General features: G+C 45.4%; 1 non-coding gene across 1 annotated transcript; it reads right to left on the reverse strand.

The window, feature by feature from the left end:
* Nucleotides 1-17795: 17795 nt before the first annotated feature.
* Nucleotides 17796-17870, reverse strand: TRNAA-GGC (transfer RNA alanine (anticodon GGC)). Its single transcript has one exon. It is a non-coding gene; the product is annotated as a tRNA-Ala (tRNA).
* Nucleotides 17871-18487: the final 617 nt, after the last annotated feature.

Here is an 18487-nt window from a genome sequence, read left to right on the forward strand (position 1 = left end):
TTTTGTAGAAAAAGCCCAGCAGGAATTCATTTGTATATTAGGCCACATCCCCTGGCATCACCAGAAGTCACATCACCCATTCAGTAGGTTACTTTCTGCATATTGCCACAGGAGGTGGTGGCGGCTACAAGCATAGCCAGCTTCAAGAGGGGTTTGGATAAAAATATGGAGCAGAGGTCCATCAGTGGCTATTAGCCACTATATTATTGGAACTGTCTGGGGAAGTGATGCTCTGTATTCTTGGTGCTTGGGGGCGGGGCAAAGTGGAAGGGCTTCTAGACCCACTTGTGAACCTCCTGATGGCACTTGGTTGGTTTTTTTGGATTTTTTTGGCCACTATGTGACACTATGTTGGACTGGATGGGCCATTGGCCTGATCCAACATGGCTTCTCTTATGTTCTTAACAGTACAGTGCCATCAGTTGCATTTCATGGATGTGAGAGACCTTGTTTCGCCTACCCCCAAACACGGCCAGAGAGAAAGTCATGTGTGGTGGAGCACGCAGCAGCAGGCCCAGCTTCTCCCAGGAGAAGCACTTGTGGGTGGCTCCACATCTCTTGCTCTCTTCGCAAGCCCATTGGAGGCTGGAGGTGGCAGAAAGGATGGAGTGCAGGGTTTGGGGGCTCGTGGCTGCCTAGTGCCTTCCCTCTGCCGGAGACCTTTTTTTGAGCCGGAGCCCTGGCCAAGCCAGCCAGAACTGCGTTCCTGTGCATTCCTGCTCAAAAAAAGCCCTGCTTGTTTATGTGGGCATTATGCCACTGTTCTGTGCTCCTTAGTTGTCTTGCCAGTGGCAAGTGACAGGACACAATGTCAGGCCAGAGAGTGTCCTTCACTTCACTTCTGTAGTCCCAGGGCAAGGTATAGATAAATAAAAAATCTCCAACTTAATCCAATAATTTCAAGAGACATGATTGCAGACCACACCTCAGCAACATGTCAGCAAGTTTGGCAGGTTTAAGAAAGGGTGCCTATTGCTGCACCATCACTTTCATCATTCCCCCCCACCCATGGGAGAGTTACTAAAGAATTCCACTAGATGGCAGGATTTGACTTTAACATGGGCCCTATTTTGTCACCGAATGCAGAAGAATAATCCTTGGTGTAAAGATTTATGAGTTCTGTGGTGAATCCAATAGTTACTATGCTAAATAAATAAAGACCATGACAAACAGTTTTGGCTGTAGAACATCAAAGGTATTCTAAGGACTAAATAGTCTTTCTCCCCCTGGGATGAAGACTTTTCACAGAATTCTTTTCATCTCTACTATTCCACTTACATTCTTAACTCAAAAGCACAAGATGGTCGTTTTTCCTGCTCTCACCGTTCAATAACTTGAAAGCAAATTCCCACTAATCGGTGAGTGTGATTTACATAAACCTCCTGAAGCTAAGTAGGCAGGCGTGTGATTCATGTCTGGACAGAAAAACATCTGACAAAGAAGAGAAGTTGTTTTTTATACCATGACCAGTTTCACACTAGACCTTTAATCCTGGTTTAGCCCTGTCCCCAAGCTGACATTCTACAGTAAAATCATAGAGTCACAGAGTTGGTTTATCTGGTTCTATGACTCTAGTGTAGAATGTCAGTTTGGGGACAGGGCTAAACCAGAATTAAAGGTCTAATGTGAAATTTTCACGTTTTTCTCTACCTTAAGAAGTCTCAAAGCGGCTTACAATCTCCTTCCCTTCCTTTCCCCACAACAGGCACCTTGTGGGGCTGAGAGAGTTCTGAGAGAACCATGAGGTCTGAGAGAACTCAAGATCACCCAGCTGGGTTTTATCTGGAGGAGAAGGTAATCAGACCCATTTATCCAGATTAGAGTCCACCACTCTTAACCAGTACACCAAACTAGGGCTGCCAAGCCCCTGGTCCGGGTGCGGGTTCTCCTGCCTGCGTCGCCAGCGTGATGACGTCACCCAGAAGTGACGTCATTGCGCCATCACCATTGTGCAGCGGCCACTCTAGGTGTTTCTGAGAAAATTCTATGGTTTTCCTGGATGCTCTAGCCATCTGGGAGGGAAAATTCTATGGTACAGTAGGCTGAAGAATGCAGGGGATTTGGCATCCCTACACCAAACTGGCTTTCCATGACACCACCATGAGCATCATGGTGAAAGAAAGGCGGGGTATCAATTCAGATAATAAATAATGATTTTACCTTCATGTAATGGACTATCTTTACCTTTTAATGACCATTGATGAAGCAATGTTTCCCTCCAGGACCTGGTTGTTTACAATGAAATCCTAAATAGAGTTAGATCCCTCTAAATCTATTGAAGTCAATGCTGTTGATCCAACCCTCAGCCTCTCACTCCACAGTAATGTTTGAAGCCTTCCCCGGCCTAAAGAACATACCTGGAATTTAAATGGCTCATCCAGTTGAGGAAGAGTCACTTTAGAATATAAGAAGATCAGACTAGTGGGCTTAGTCCAGCATCCTGTCTCACACAGTGGTTAACCAGTTCCTCTGGAGGGTCAACAACAGGGTCTTCATAAGAACATAAGAAAAGCCCTGCTGGATCAACCCAGTGGGTCCATCTTATCCAGCATCTTGTCTCACTCAGTGGACAACAGTTCCTCTCAACTACAGGGCATAGAGGCCAAGACTTTCCCTTGATGTTGCCTCCTGGCTCTGGGATTCAGAGGTTCAGAGGTTCATTTGCTCTGAACATGGAGGTTCCTCTCAGTCACCATGGCTAGTAGTCACTGACAGACCTATCCTCCATAAATCTATCTAACTGGCACTCGCAGTCTCCTTTTAAAATTCTAAAGGCGTCTGCAGCCTTTAAAAGTTTGGAAACCTCTGCCATAGAAACTAGAGGAGACAGCCTTAAGAATCATCTGGAAGTGACATCACATCCTCCCCAGGCACCGGCTCCCCAATTCCCTGGCATTTATTGCAGCAGTTGGGAATTTCATTGAACTGACTATGCTTCTTCCCCAAGTTCATTAATTTTAACACAAATTAATGAGAAACACAGTTTCAGTTTATTGCTGAGTAGGTTTTACATCTGTGATTTTATTTGACAGGTCTACATTAAATAAAATGTGCCATGTTTCATGTGGGTTAGTGAAGAACCTCACAGTGCAATGGGCTGAAATTTGCTATTTAGTCACAGAAGGTACATATTTAGGAAACTGGAAGGCAGAAGTCTGTATGCTCTGCAGACATCACAACCATCTCGAATTAAGCTGAATTAAGCCTGGAGAATGACAGTGTGAACAGCTCATTTAGTCACATTTTAACAGAGCATCCTCAAAAAAGCACAAACAGGAAAAGATGATGCTGGAGACTTACCAGGGACAGTTAACAGAAACAAGGGATGTCCAGGGTTGGCTGTATAATGGGATCAGAATTGTTAAATGGAGATGCCACCAGGAACTCAAAGTATTGATTCAAATCCCTGTGGTTGATGTAGGCTTGCCAGTCCACAGGTCTGGGTGGGTGATCCTATGGTTTTGCAGGCTCCTCCCCAACAGCAGCCAGCTGGCCAGCAGGGGAAGCCCCATCCCAACAGCCATGGGGTGCCTTTCCACCTTGGAAGGCTTAGAAGAAGCTTGGAATCTTGGAAGGTGTGTGTGCCTTTAAATCTAAATAGAAGCAAGGCTGAATGGGGGTGAAGTGAGCCGGCAGAGCCACCTGGCTGTTCTCAGAGTCTGTGAAGCTGTGAAAAAGGAAGGGAAGGCAGCCCAGTCCCTCTGTTTGTTTTACATTCCTTTCAGAAATCATTTGCATAGTAAAAGGTAAACTAGAACCTTACGTTTTCCTGTATTAGTCTGCAGACGTTGGTGGAAATATAGCAAATGGTTACATTCAGCAACTCGTGAGTCAATTGCCCCAGTGAGATTTTGAACTGTGTTCATTTTGGCTGCTTTGTGAGAGTGTGTATGTGCGTGTGCGTGTTTGTGTGTGCTCACTTTCATTTAGTGGAAGTGTAGCCAGCTTCTTGGAACAGAGAAAATGAAGACTATTCAGGAGAACTGCACTGCTGCATTTCCACTCGCGGAGAGGGCAGGATAGAAATTTAAAGTAATAAATAATAAATAAATAAATAAATAATAGATTTTTATTTATTTTAGGGAATGGGAAAGTCTCCTAGCTACTCCCCCAAAGTCCCCAGGTATTTTCTGAGTTGACCTGGCAACTCTAGACTGAGTGTTTGAGCTGTTTGAGCTCTATCATTTTGGCAGAAAAGCGGTCTAACCTGCATGAATTTTTGATGAGCCATAAAAATTGGTTTGAGTGTCTCAGGGCTTTGTGATATCTGTCTGCTGATTCTCTCTCCTCCTCCCAGGGCCGGATTTAGGGGAGGGCAGAAGGGGGTGCTTGCCCCGAGCACTAATGGAAGGGGGCACCAAATTGGGTATGGAGTCCATTGTATTCTATGGGACCATTAGATAGAATGGCCCATAAGGAGGCATCATTTTTTAATTTTGCCCCCCCACACACACACAAAAAACATGTAGATCTGGTCCTGCCTCCTCCCACCCCACTCTGGGATGCTTACATGCTTTGCTCATCTCCGTAGCTCAACTGAAAACTCACCATGGACGCATATACGCCTATTTTCTATCTAAAACTTGGGGATCTTCCATAATGCTACCTACCACCAGCTTACTATCCTGGTGGTATCCACCAGCTATCCACCAGCCACCTCCACCACTGGAACTTGTGGTGGAGTTAAATCCTCTTTACCTCTATATTTGCCCAGGCCTCTTTTAATATATTGGTCAGGTCACACACTTGAAAGATTCCTTTGTCTCAGGACTGCTGTACCACCACTTCTGCTTGCCAGTTGCCGGAGCCATCAAAATGATGGCCAAAACCTTATGAGAGTTTGGGATGCTCTATAGAGCATGTGTGGTTGGCTCCACTACTTAGAAAGGGAACAGGAACAATGAAGAAGTGAGAATAATTGTCTCCCTGAACTCTTGGATGGGGACAAATCAAGCAGTGATGAGACACGAGCATGAGTGAGAAGCCAGTTCCAGAATACCTTGAGTCACTGCTAGGTCTCTCCCTGGTAGATGGGGACCGATGGAGCATATGGAAATCTGTAAACTGTAGTTCAGCACTAGCTGAGCTAACCGAGCCAGTTAAGAAGTTGCCTCAATAAAACATTGTCTACTATTTGCCCTGACTTTTAGTTAGCAACATTTATGAGCTACTATGACAGAACCTTTATAAAGTTTGGCTGGAATGTCGTAGGACATGTTTATATTACAAATGACAGACGGTGTTGACGCGGAAAGGGCACCTCCACACATGAAGAATGCCTGCAATGTTCTCAGATGTCAATGTTCTCATTAACGGGTACTATCCCAGAAGGTATTGGCTGCAAAGGTGCCATTTCACTGATTTATTAATATTTTGAAATGGCTGTTGCTGGCTTCCTGTTCTTCAGAAGCTCTGCTTTATGCATGTATCCTCAGAAGTAAGCCACACCATGTTCAATGGGCTTACTGTCCAGTACGTTGTATAATAGGACCACACCCTTGGTGTTTCCTCTAATAACAATAACTGGGAACAAGAAAGACATTGTCGATGATATCCAAAACAACACTTTATTATACATGTAGCATTCTTCAGGTGGTAGTATTTACTTTTCTCGCATTTGGGTTCCTATGCCTCGTCTGAGGAGCAGGAATGGAGCAGATGATGGCAGGTGAAGGAAATTCTTCACAAATGGAAAATTTCAAACAAGTACCTGTTGATTTTTCAAATATCTTGACATGCTAATATTATGTGTTGCCCCCAGTGCCTTTGGATATAGGCTCTTAAATGCTTCAAAGAAACCATATTTTTGAGATGCTTTTATGGAGATGAATTACCATGGCTTTTTTTTTTTAGCAGAAAACACACTGGAACGCAGTTCCGACTTGCTTGGCATCATGGGGTGTGGTCTAATATGCAAATAAGTTCTTGCTGGGCTTTTTGTAGACAAAGCCCTGTGTGAAACAATGGTGGCATCAGGGGTGTGGCCTAATATGCAAATGAGTCCCTGCAGGGATTTTTCTACAAAAAAGCCCTGTAACTTGCCCTGTCAAAGAAGATTATGGTTCTGAGTAGGGTAGCCAATCCCCTGGTGAGGCCTGGAAATCTGAAATTACAGCTGATTTCCAAACTACAGAAATCAGTTCCCCTGGAGAAAATGGTTGCTTTGGAGGGTGGATTCTATTATGTTATATCCTGCTGAGGTGCCTCCCTCTCCAGGCTCCACCCCCCCAAAAAATTAACCTGGAGTCAACAACCCAAACTATGAGGAAAGCTTAAAGAGTTTAGGGCTTTTAGTTTAGCAAACAGATGACAACAATTGCAGGGATCATGACTGAAGTTTCAAAATGAAAAGAGAGAGTACAATCTCCACCAGCAGCAACGCCATGGCAGCCACCCAGGAAAAGAGTTCGCTGTCCACTGAGATACGTTGGTACTGTCGCTTCAAGAACAACTCTCAAAGGTCTTCTAGAAAGCAGAGGCTCAGGTCTTGTGACCAGAACTGGAGGAGAAGTTAGGGATCCCCAGACCTAGTTGTAGCCCATTCTGTTAGCTGGCTGTTATGTTCCAATAAATATAGTTCCAGGGACCATTACTGCCCCCAGTACCAATCTGCTCCCTCCCTAAAGTGCCAGAGAGAGAAAGAGAACCAGTTTGGTGTGGCAGTTAGGAGCGCAAACTCTAATCTGAGAGAACCAGGTTTGATTCTCCACTCCTCCACAAGCACCTGCTGGGTGACCTTGGGCCAGCCACAGTTGTCTCAGAGCTGTTCTCTCAAGAGCAGTTTCTGTCAGAGCTCTCTCAGCTCCACCTGCTACTTCACAGGGTGTCTGCTGTGGTGAGGGGAAAGGAAAGGAGATCATAAAATGCTCTGAAACTCCCAGGGGTGTAAATCCAATTTCTTTTTTTCCTTCTAAAGACATAATAACCACGGGGGGGGGGGGGTGAAGAGAAGGTAATTTATTCCCTTTCTTCACGACCAGCTTGTTCTCCACCAGTCATCTTGGCAATCTCATTCTCTCATCCATTATCGGCATTTCATGATTAAGAAGGGTACATGTCTGCCCATCAACCTCTGAAGTTGATATATTTATTTCCTTTACGATGTTTTCCCACCGCAATTAAACCCAGACAAATGATGACCCTATAAACTAAGCTTCTTATTCCAGTTTGGTCCTTGCACCTGTCAAACAACTTTAATATGCGGGATGCTAATTTGGTGCTCACCCACTGCCTAATATGTACAGACTGGCAACTTCCATTTCAATGTATCTGAAGAAGTGTGCCTGCACAGGAAAGCTTATACCTTGAATAAAACTTTGTTGGTCTTAAAGGTGCCACTGGATTCAAACTTTGTTCTCTCCTCTACTGTGCCTCATACTAAAGGGAGAGTAGCAAGAGGCTTCAGAAGCCAGTGAACAACTTTCTCTCACTTTTGACATAAATCAGGTCTGCTGGCTTTTCCACCCAGGTTTGCCACTTCAGAGTAAGAGCGTAGAATAAACAACTCAATGATTGCAAACACAAATCTTGTTCTTTGCTCTCTTCCCCTCCTGAACATTCTTTACTTGAGACAGCTATTATTTCAAGAGCTGTTAAACATTCTTCTGCCTTTTGAGAGCCTGGGAGATTCTCTCGACAGCGTCGCTCCCAAGAGAGGTGTGAGGGTCAAACAAAATAAGAACCAAGGGAATTATTAACATTATCTAAGGTATGATACAAGAAACAACAGGATGAGGGGGTAGGGAGAACAAATCTGTGCGAGATTAGGTTTATCTTAATTCTCCCTCAGATACCAGATTACGTACTTGAGTGGCAATTTCATGTAATGTACATGGGCATGACTGAAAAGTCTGTTCTGTATAAAACTAAGGATCGCATGAGGGACTCCTGGGTGCAAATGAGGAGCCAGGACCTAGCGAATGACTGGAATGGCTCACCTCTCAGGGCAAAGAAGGAAACAGAGATGTACATAGGCTTTTTAGGCCAAGTGACAACTTAGGGTTGCCAAGTCCAATTTAAGAAATATCTGGGGACTTTGGGGGTGGAGCCAGGAGACTTTAGGGGTGGAGCCAGGAGACTTTGGGGTGGAGCCAGGAGACATTAGGGGTGGAGCCAAGATCAAGGCTGTGACAAGCATAATTGAACTCCAAAGGGAGTTCTGGCCATCACATTTAAAGGGACGGCACTCTTTTTCAATGCCTTCCTTCCATAAGAAATAATGAAGGATAGGGGCACCTTCTTTTGGGCTCATAGAATTGGACCCCCTGGTCCAATCATTTTGAAACTTGGGGGATATTTTGGGGAGAGGCACTAGATGCTGTACTGAAAATTTGGTGCCTCTACCTCAAAAAACAGCCCCCACAGAGCCCCAGATACCCAAGGATCAATTCTCCATTATTTTCTATGGGAATAAATCTCCATAGGGAATAACAGAGTTCCCAGCAGACATTTCCCTGCCCTCCCCACCACTTTCTGACGACCCTGAAGCGGGGGGAGGGCCTCCAAACCGGGGTCTCCCCTGCCCCCACCTGGGGATTGGCAACCCTATGACAACTGGAGGGAAGACTGGGGTGGAAGGAACATGGGAATACATACAATGTCACCAACATCACTACCTCACTTCCAGGTAGTGAGGTACCTCACTCTGGGAATTACTGGAAACTCTATGGTTTTTACCATAGAACCGGGAGCAGTGGTGAGCAACAGGGTTTGCCAGCAGGAGACCTCCAGCTCTAAGGGGAGGCCTGGCAAGCCTAGATGTGCAGCAGCATCCACTGTGATTGGCTGGCAGTATTAAATCTCTGGGTTTGTTAGAAGCCTGACCTTTTATCCTTGACAGCAGAGAGAGTACCTCCCAAAATGCCCCAGATTGCTGCGATCCAGACCCATCCTTCAGATTCATACGCACAGTCACAGGATGCTACCTTTAACTTCTGGCTATGCCTGACCAGCAAACATACTACTTTGATTTTTCACTAAAGATGTCACCAATGTCCTCTTTACAAAATACATAAGACACAAGCTGAGTTTGGAGTAGGGTTACCAATCCTCAGCTAGGGCCTGGAGATCTCCCAGAATTACAACTGATCTCTAGGTGGCAGAAATCAATTCCCCTGGAGAAAATGGCTGCTTTGAAGGCCCCTCTCCTCTCCAAATCCTGCCTTCTTCAAGCTCCACCCCCCAAATTCTTCAGGTATTTCCAAACCCAGAGTGAGCATCCTTGCAGAGTAGGCTTCCCAACCCTCCCGCCCTGGCGGGGGACCCCAGGATTTCCAGCCTCTTCCCTGCTCTCCAAAAAATGGAAGCGGGGGAGGGGGGAAACGGCGCCAAGGAGCATGGCGAGCCGCCCCATCCCAGAGCAGGCGAGGCCGCCGCGCCGCTGCTGCCCCCTCCCCGCCCACCGCAGCTGCTCCTCTGAGATGGGCCCAGGCTGAGCCCATCTCGGAGGAGCAGCCAAGAGGCGGCAGCAGCGCAGGCAAAACCAGCGAGGCAAAACCAGAGAAGGGGAGGGCGGAGGCGGAGTGGGTGAGGCCGCCGCGCCGCTGCCGCCCCCCACCCCACCCCACTGCAGCTGCTCCTCCGAGATGGGCTCAGCCTGAGCCCATCTCGGAGGAGCAGCCACGGCGAGCAGAGAAGAGGCGGCAGCTGCGCAGCTCGCCACGCTCCCCGGCGCTGTTTCCCCCTCCCCCTAGCTCCACCCCAGTGTCTCCTGGCTCCACCCCCAAAGTCTCCTGGCTCCAGCCCCAAAGTCCCCAGATATTTCTGGGATTGGACTTGGCAACCCTATTGCAGAGTCAATGGGAACATTCTCCTGATCACATCTGCTACTGGCCCATACCCTGTTTTATCTAGCTATGCTACAGAGGAAAGCACAACATGCACAGTTGGTGTACATCTCTCGACACAATCCAGCATCCCTGTCCTAAAACTGAATGCCATCCAGAAAGGCACTTAGACCTTCTAATGAACTGGATTGAAACACAGAGTTTTTGCTGGGATTAGATTGCTCACCAGGAGACCGCTTGCAGTTTTTAGTAAGTAGCCAAATAATAAAAACGCCCGTTGGTTTCAAATTTAGGGAGGACAAATGCCACCTCCATTTTTTATACCAGTAGCTGTATTTTGCTATGACCTGGATAGCTCAGGCAGGGCCGGTCATGCCAGTAGGCAAACTAGGTGTTTGCCTAGCACGCTCACCTTCTGGAGCACCAAACTGGGTATCCACCATGTGACTTGGTGAGTTTATCAGTATTGGGGGGAGGACACCAGAAGTTAGCCTTGCTGGGTTGCCAGACAGTCTAGGGCCAGCCCTGAGCACAGACTAGTCCGATCTTGTCAGATCTTGGAAGCTAAGCAGGGTCAGCCCTGGTTAGTACTTGGATGGGAGACCAGCCAGGAAGCCCTGGGTTGCTATACAGAGGCAGGCAATGGCAAACCACCTCTGAACGTCTCTTGCCTGGAAGATCTTACAGGGTTGCCATAAGTCAACTGCGACTTGACATCACTTTCTACAACCACCAGCTACATCTTGGGCCACCACAATTACATGCTCATGTCAATGATAAAAAGGGCCTATTTACGCCACATCAGGGCTTTTTTGGTAGCAGGAACTCCTTTGCATATTAGGCCACGCACCCCTGATGTAGCCAATCTTCCAAGAGCTCCAGTAGGCCCTATACTAAGAGCCCTGTAAGCTCTTGGAGGATTAACTACATCAGGGGTGTGTGGCCTAATATGCAAAGGAGTTTCTGCTACAAAAAAAGCCCTGCTCAGCATGCGTGTCACCTTTGCTTGCAAAAAATTCATGACAGATGATTCGATAATTTTATATTGCTGAAGAAATTGTGACATTAAAAATCACAACAAAATACCACTAAACTGCTCAGGGTTGGGGGGTGGTGTACGTGCAGTTTATACTTAAACACATCCAGCAATGGGGATTTGGACCTCACAACCGCCCCTTTCTAAAAATCTTCCCTACCACCACCCCTTAAATGGCACCATCTGAAAACAGACCGGCATCCAGAAAACACAGTGTTGTATGTCCCAGGTCAGTCTTGATTACTTTTCTGTGGGAGAAAGACATGTTTTGAGTACACTCAGAAGGACTGGTGTTCTCTGAAGAGAATGGAGAGTGCTCAAGAAAAGTTGCCACAACTGAACTTCTGTTTTTAACAAGTGTAGTCACGGGAAGGGGGGGGGGGCGGTTCTTCTTTCCCACACACAACTAGCAATTGCGTTTGGATCACACTAGAGGAGAATTACATTGCTGACATTCCTGATCATGAAAAGAGGTTAAGAGAAACAATAACTGCAACCAGTACCAAAAAAATTATGAAAATGCTTCAGCACAAAGAAGCATTTATAGTTTTATAAACACTATACAATGGGCTGTTTTTTTCATTTAACACTAACCCTTTAACCTGTTTGGAGATTGCAAAATCAGATTGTATTTATTTTGCCTTTTTCTTCTATCCACCCAAAAAAGAGCAAAGACTGTGGTATCAAAGGTGTTTGTTTTGGAAAAGTTTATTTAAATTATTTCAGTCCTGTTTAGAGAGGATTTATCAGGACTCTGAAAATATCTACTCATCTAATAGAATTGGGTGGCTAGGGGAGTGGAGATACTTAAGTCTTACACAGGAATTGTTATTACAGAGGAGACTTAATAAGGAAAGGTAAGGTAGAAAGCTCATGCTAGCCCTATCTAATCAGATCTCAAGAGCAGGGTAGGCCCCCCTGGTTAATATTTGGATGGAGACAGGGCTTTTTTTTTTAGCAAGAACCCACAGGAACGCAGTTCCAGCTGGCTTGGCATCAGGGGGTGTGGCCTAATATGCAAATGAGTTCCTGCTGGGCTTTTTTCTTCTTACAAAAGCTGGAAAAGGCAAACCACCTCTGTTAGTCTCTTGCCTGAAAACCCTATGGAATTGCAACATGATAGCCAAAAAAAAGGAAAAGGGAAGGGAAAAGAAGGGAGGAAAGGGAAGGAAGGAAGGAAGGAAGGAAGGAAGGAAGGAAGGAAGGAAGGAAGGAAGGAAGGAAGGAAGGAAGGAAGGAAGGAAGAAAGAAAGAAAGAAAGAAAGAAAGAAAGAAAGAAAGAAAGAAAGAAAGAAAGAAAGAAAGAAAGAAAGAAAGAAAGAAAGAAAGAAAGAAAGAAAGAAAGAAAGAAAGAAAGAAAAGAAAAGAAAAGACCCCGATACATGGGCTTCATCAGGAGGAACAGGAAAGTCACAACAGGAAAGCCCAGTAAAGTTGCTGGCAAACAGGTTCAGGGTAGACAAAAAGAAATAGCTCTTTACACAACAATAATTAAATAGCTGAGTTCACTGACAGTGGAAATAGTAATTAGATAGATTCGTGAAGACAAGGTCTATCAGTGATTAGTTGCTGGCATGGTAAGTAAAGAGAACTTCCATATACAAGAAGAAGAAGAGATTGGATTTATACCATGCCCTTCACTTGGAGTCTCAGAACAGTCTAACAATCTCCTTTCCCTTCCCCTCCCCACAACAGATACCCTGTGAGGTAGGTGGAGCTGAGAGAGCACTCACAGAAACTGCTCTTGAGAGGAACAGCTCTGTGAGAATTTGTGACTGACTCAAGATCACATCAGCAGGTACATGTGAAGGAGTGGGGAATCAACACTCAGTTCTCTCAGATAAGAGTCCGTACACTTAACCACTACACCAAACTGACTCTCAGAGGCTGCAAACTTCTGAATATCAGTGCCAGAAAGCAGCAGCATCAAAGAAAGGCTTTGGCTTGTATGCCCTGTTGGTTTGGACCTCCAGAAGAATTGGTTGTGACCTCCAGAACAATATCCTGAACTGGATGGACCATTGGTCTTATCCAGCGGGCTCTTCTTATGTTCTTATCATGGTTCAACTGGATTATAAGATTTAAGTTATTGATTCAAACAGCCCTGGAGCAATGGAGATGTTATAAGGGGAACAGAAAGCCGCTTGCTAAAGTGGAGGAAATTGTGATCCCTGTTTTAAAAAAAGGCAAAGAAAGTTAAATTATTTTTCTATATTGTGCTTGTATTTTGACTATGATGTTGGTTAAAATAAAATTAAGTTTCCAAAAAAAAAAAGAGAGAGCACCATCCATGGCAAAGATCACCTGTGTAAGCCCCATTGAAAATGCAACATCTCTTCCTGATATTTTCCCAATGGATGGAGGGATGTATGGCCAGTGTTCCCTCTAAGCTGAGTTGGTGTAGCTAGCTCACAGATTTTTAGCCTCCAGCTCACACATTTTGGTCTTAGCTCAATTAAATTGGCCCCAGAGCACAATAATTTATGCAGTAACTCACAACTTTAATGCCAATAGCGCACAACTTTAATACCAGTAGCTCACAAAATAGAGTTTTTGCTCACAAGACTCTGAAGCTTAGAGGGAACATTGGTATGAACATGTCCTTTTCCTGTGTATCTCATGCAGTTTAAAATATGTTGTGGACAGTTTGCCAGTGAGGGCAATCATTACAGGCCTTTCTTTGGTAATTGCAGATTGGGTCTTTATCATGTGGGTGTCTTAAACCTGCCTGTCATCACATGTCCATACCAATGAGTTAGACCATTGATCTATCAAGGCCAGTAATGACTCTTTTGACTGATAGAAGCTTTCCCAGGTCTCAGGAGGAGGTCTTTCACCTCAGTTACATCCTGATCCTTCTAACTGGAGATGCCAGGAACTGAACCGTTCTGCCAACAGGGCAGAATCCAGAGCCTTCCGTCCAACATTTGCTTCAGCCTGTATTTTGGACATCTTCATAATTACTTTATCATGTTTACACTTGTGGATGCTCAATTCATTTTATTCCTTGAAACTGAGAGATTCATTATGACAAAATTTGAGAATTCTTAAGCTTCGGTCAAATTACTCCAACTTGCAATCTAATAGCTTCAGAAGAAAAGCACAAGGGGCGTTTTCGCACTCACGTTCAGCCGGCGCGACCCCCCTCTTCACCACGCAGGATCTGCGCGGAAACTCCCGGCGCAAAAGCCGCTCAAACGTAAACCGCCAAAAAGCAGTTTCCGTTTGCGCGGCTTTTGCGACGGGAGTTTCCGGCTCTTCCGGCTGCTCCGCGGCATTTAGTGCGAAATCCGCGCAGATCCTGCGCGGTGAAGAGGAGGGTCGCGCCGGCTGAACGTGAGTGCGAAAATGCCCAAGTTGAAGCCATACTGTGCTGCCATTGTCTTGAAGAGCTCCAAACCAAGTGAGAGGGTGCTCCAGGATCCTTATGCAGATCGGAGGAGAAAGTGAGTCGTGGAGAACCATGAACCTTTCTTTTTCAACTATGAGCATCTTCAAGTAATTTAAGTTAAATCTGAAGGCGAGCCTAGTAGCATCAGTTCACCCACTGACACTAGGTATTTAATTATAACCCGTTTCAAATGATTACACTTTGTTGATTACTATAATCAGTCCCCATAATTAAGGAGTTATAGGTGGTACAGCTAATCACAGCTTTAGTATAAGTTTAATTGCATCTACTTTCATCCATGGGTTTGGCTGGAATAAAGACCTATAATGAATAATTTGTTCTGTGGTATAGTTGTGAATAATGTGTTGTAAAGAAGACAGACTTCCAATATTCCACATTTGCATTGCATTAACAAAAAATAAACCATGTGAAAGGCTGAGGTCACCAGGTCTTTACTTAGCATTAGAGTTTCCAGGTCCAATTCAAGAAATATCTGGGTACTTTGGGGGTGGAGCCAGGAGATCGGGATGGAGCCAGGAACAAGGTTGTGACAAACATAATTGAACTCCAAAGGGAGTTCTGGCCATCACATTTAAAGGGAACGCACTCCTTTTAAATGCCTTCCCTCCATTGGAAATAATGAAGGATAGGGGCACCTTCTTTTGGGGCTCAAAGAATTGGACCCCCTGGTCCAATCTTTTTGAAATCTGGCGGAAGTTTTGAGGAGAGGTACTGGATGCGATGCTGCAAATTCAGTGCCTCTCTCTCAAAAAACAGCCCACCCAGAGCTCCAGATATCTACATATCAATTCTCCATTATACCCAAGGGCAGGAGTGGGGAACAGTGGCTCTCCAGATGTTTTTTGCCTACAACTCCCATCAGCCCCAGCCAGCATGGCCAATGGCTGGGGCTGATGGCCGAGGACCGACCTACCTGAGGGACCGTCTCTCCCTGTACGAGCCCCAGAGAGCACTGAGGTCAGTAGGGAAAAACAGATTGACCATCCCTGGGCCAAAAGAAGTTAAACTTCAGACTACCCACGCACGGGCCTTTTCTACCACGGCTCCATACCTTTGGAATCAGCTCCCAGAGGAGGTGCGGGCCCTGTAGAACCTTGATCAGTTCCGCAGGGCCTGCAAGACCTCCCTCTTCAAACTGGCGTTTATGAACGGCTGAACAATAAGTGTACAATAAAGGAAAACGCCAGAATGGTCCGGTCCAGGGATCTGTTATCATTATACCAACTGACAGGTATAGTGTCAAACAACAATGTTACTGTCAGATTTAGTAATGTTTTAACTAAGTATTGATTGGTTTTAATGTTAATTTAATGTTTTTATTACTGTATTGTTTATTCTCGGATGCTGTTAGCCGCCCTGAGCCTGCTTGGCGGGGGAGGGTGGGATACAAATAAAATTTTACTTACTTACTTACTGATGGGAGTTGTAGCAAAAAACTTCTGGAGAGCCACTGTTCCCACCCCTGCCCTAGGGGAATCAGTCTCCATGGGGAATAATGACTGCCCAGCAGACATTTCCCTCCCCTCCCCCTGCTTTCAGATGACCTTGAAATGCAGGAAGGGCCTCCAAACCAGGGGATCCCCTGCCCCCACCTGAGGATTGCCAACCATAATCTGCAGCCAGGGCATCTAGTTGTATAGCTAAGCAGGGTGGGCCCTGGTTAGTATTTGGATGGAAGAACACCAAGGAAGTTCAGGGTCTCTACGCAGAGGCAGGCAATGGCAACCCACCTCTGAACGTCTCTTGCCTTGAAAACCCTACAGGGTTGCCATAAGTCGGATGCGCCTTGATGGCACATTCCACCATCACAGCCAGGGGTGGAATTCTAGCAGGAGCTCCTTTGCATAGTAGGCCACCCCCCACCCCCCAATGTAGCCAATCCTCCTAGAGCTTCCAAGGCTCTGTTTTGTAAGCTCTTGGAGGATTGGCTACATCAGGGGTATGTGGCCTAATATGCAAAGGAGCTCCTGCTAGAATTCCACCCCTGATCACAGCTGTATAGTATATTTCTTAATGACATTGTATGATAAGATCATGGCGAAGCACATTATGCCAAGCCTCACCAAGAAACAGTTCTGTGTCATGTAGTGTTTTTAAACATTGATCCTTTATGATTCTGTATATATCTGTTCATTAGTGATTACCGTTCTTTCCACTTGGGGTGACTAAATAAATAGTGCCTAGGTAAAACATTCATTTTTATCATAGCATTTATTCAGGTCATCTTTAATTGTTTGAGTAGATATGCACTGGGTTAGATCCAATGGGTCCTGCCTTCTAAGTGTGGAGTCATCAGCTGGTCTCTTTTTTCTAGTGGAAGAAATCTTCCTTCAACAGAAGATTCCATACTTAGAAGACGAAGAAGAAGATATTGGATTTATATCTCGCCCTCCACTCCGTATGTCAGAATCTCAGAGCGGCTCACAATCTGCTTTATCTCCCTCCCCCACAACAGACACCCTGTGAGGTGGGTGGGGCTGGAGAGGGCTCTCACAGCAGCTGCCCTTTCAAGGACAACCTCTGCCAGAGCTATGGCTGACCCAAGGCCATTCCAGCAGGTGCAAGTGGAGGAGTGGGGAATCAAACCTGGTTCTCCCAGATAAGAGTCCGCACATTTAACCACTACACCAAACTGGCTCTCTTAGAACAAGGGGTTTCCTAAGTTTAGGAGAACTTGACTTAGTGAAGTGAGTTCTTTGATTTATTTATTTTTTTCAGCCAGAAAATTAATTGCCATATCTCCTAACTTCAAACCAAGAGACCTTTTGTAGAGATCCAGTAAACAAAACAAAAGATAGTTTTACTAAAGGTCAATGAGAAAAAGCAGAATGCTTAGAAAGAGGCTATGTGCATTTAAACAACCTAAGATCGATTCCAGAGATATTTGATGCAACAGTGCAACTGAAAGAATAAATTAAAGAGGGGAATTATTGCCAGGTATCTCTAAGCAGAGAGAAAGAGGTATATGTGCTGGAGTGAGCAACTCAACATGCCAGGACATGGGGAGGGGGGAAGGGTTGCTATATTACTCTAAGTGTGCATAGGTGTTATCTCCTTAAATGGGATGCCTTTCTTTGTCAACCTGGGAGCTGCCCTCTGATGACTACTTCTTCTCCTCCTCCTCTCTCTCTCACTCTCTCTCTTCACATGGCCTTCCATGGAGACACATATCTCTGTATCTGAAGTAGTGAAGTGTGACTCACAAAAGCTCCTCCCCTGTTTTGTTAGTCTTTAAAGTGCTCCTGGACTCTTGCTTTTTTCTACTGTTGCAGACAGGCTAACATGGCTACCCATCTTGATACACGTCTCTACAGGTCTGTCCTATAAATACAATGTCCTCATACTCCCCACACACGATGCTGGACAAGCTGGACATTTGTGATAGGGAAAGTACTCTTTAGATTAGACTTCTTTTTCTTCTTTTGAATATGAACATATGAAGCTGCTTTATACTGAATCAGACCCTCGGTCCATCAAAGTCAGTATTGTCTTCTCAGACTGGCAGCGGCTCTGCAGGGTCCCAAGCTAAGGTTTTTCACACCTATTTGCCTGGACCCTTTTGTGGAGATGCCAGGGATTGAACCTGGGACCTTCTGCTTGCCAAGCAGATGCTCTACCACTGAGCCACCATCCCTCCCCGAATGCAACCTGAATGTGAAGTGGATCTACTTGAATAGGGTTGTCAGCCTTCAGGTGGGACCTGAAGATCTCCCACTTTAACAGCTGGCAGAGATCAGCTCCCCTAGAGAAAATAGCTACTTTGAAGGGTGGACTCTATGGCACTGTACCATATTGAGGCCCCTCCCCTCTCTAAACCTCACCCTCTCCTAGATCCACCCCCAAAGTGTCCACGTATTTTCCAACACAGACCTGGCAACACTAGATTACTTTTTACTTTTTTTGTAATATACTTCTTGGAAGATTTATTTACTCCACTCAGTATCATGCATCTGTGACTGGGCAAACTCTGCTATATTAACTAAATATCCAAATGCTATGCTCTTTCCATCCACCCCTGTCACATCTTATGTTCTTTATCAAGGCCGAGCACAGAAGAATAGATGCTTTTGAGATGTGGTGCTGGAGAAGAATCTTGAGAGTCCCTTGGACTGCAAGAAGATCAAATCAGTCAGTCCTAAGGAAAATCAACCCCGACTATTCCCTGGAAGGTCAGACGCTGAAACTGAAGCTGAAATACTTTGGCCACCAAATGAGAAGGGAGCACTCCCTGGAGAAGATCCTGATGCTGGGAAA

Source organism: Heteronotia binoei, chromosome 7 (genome assembly GCF_032191835.1).
Source record: "Heteronotia binoei isolate CCM8104 ecotype False Entrance Well chromosome 7, APGP_CSIRO_Hbin_v1, whole genome shotgun sequence".
In the NCBI taxonomy this organism is placed as follows: domain Eukaryota; kingdom Metazoa; phylum Chordata; class Lepidosauria; order Squamata; family Gekkonidae; genus Heteronotia; species Heteronotia binoei.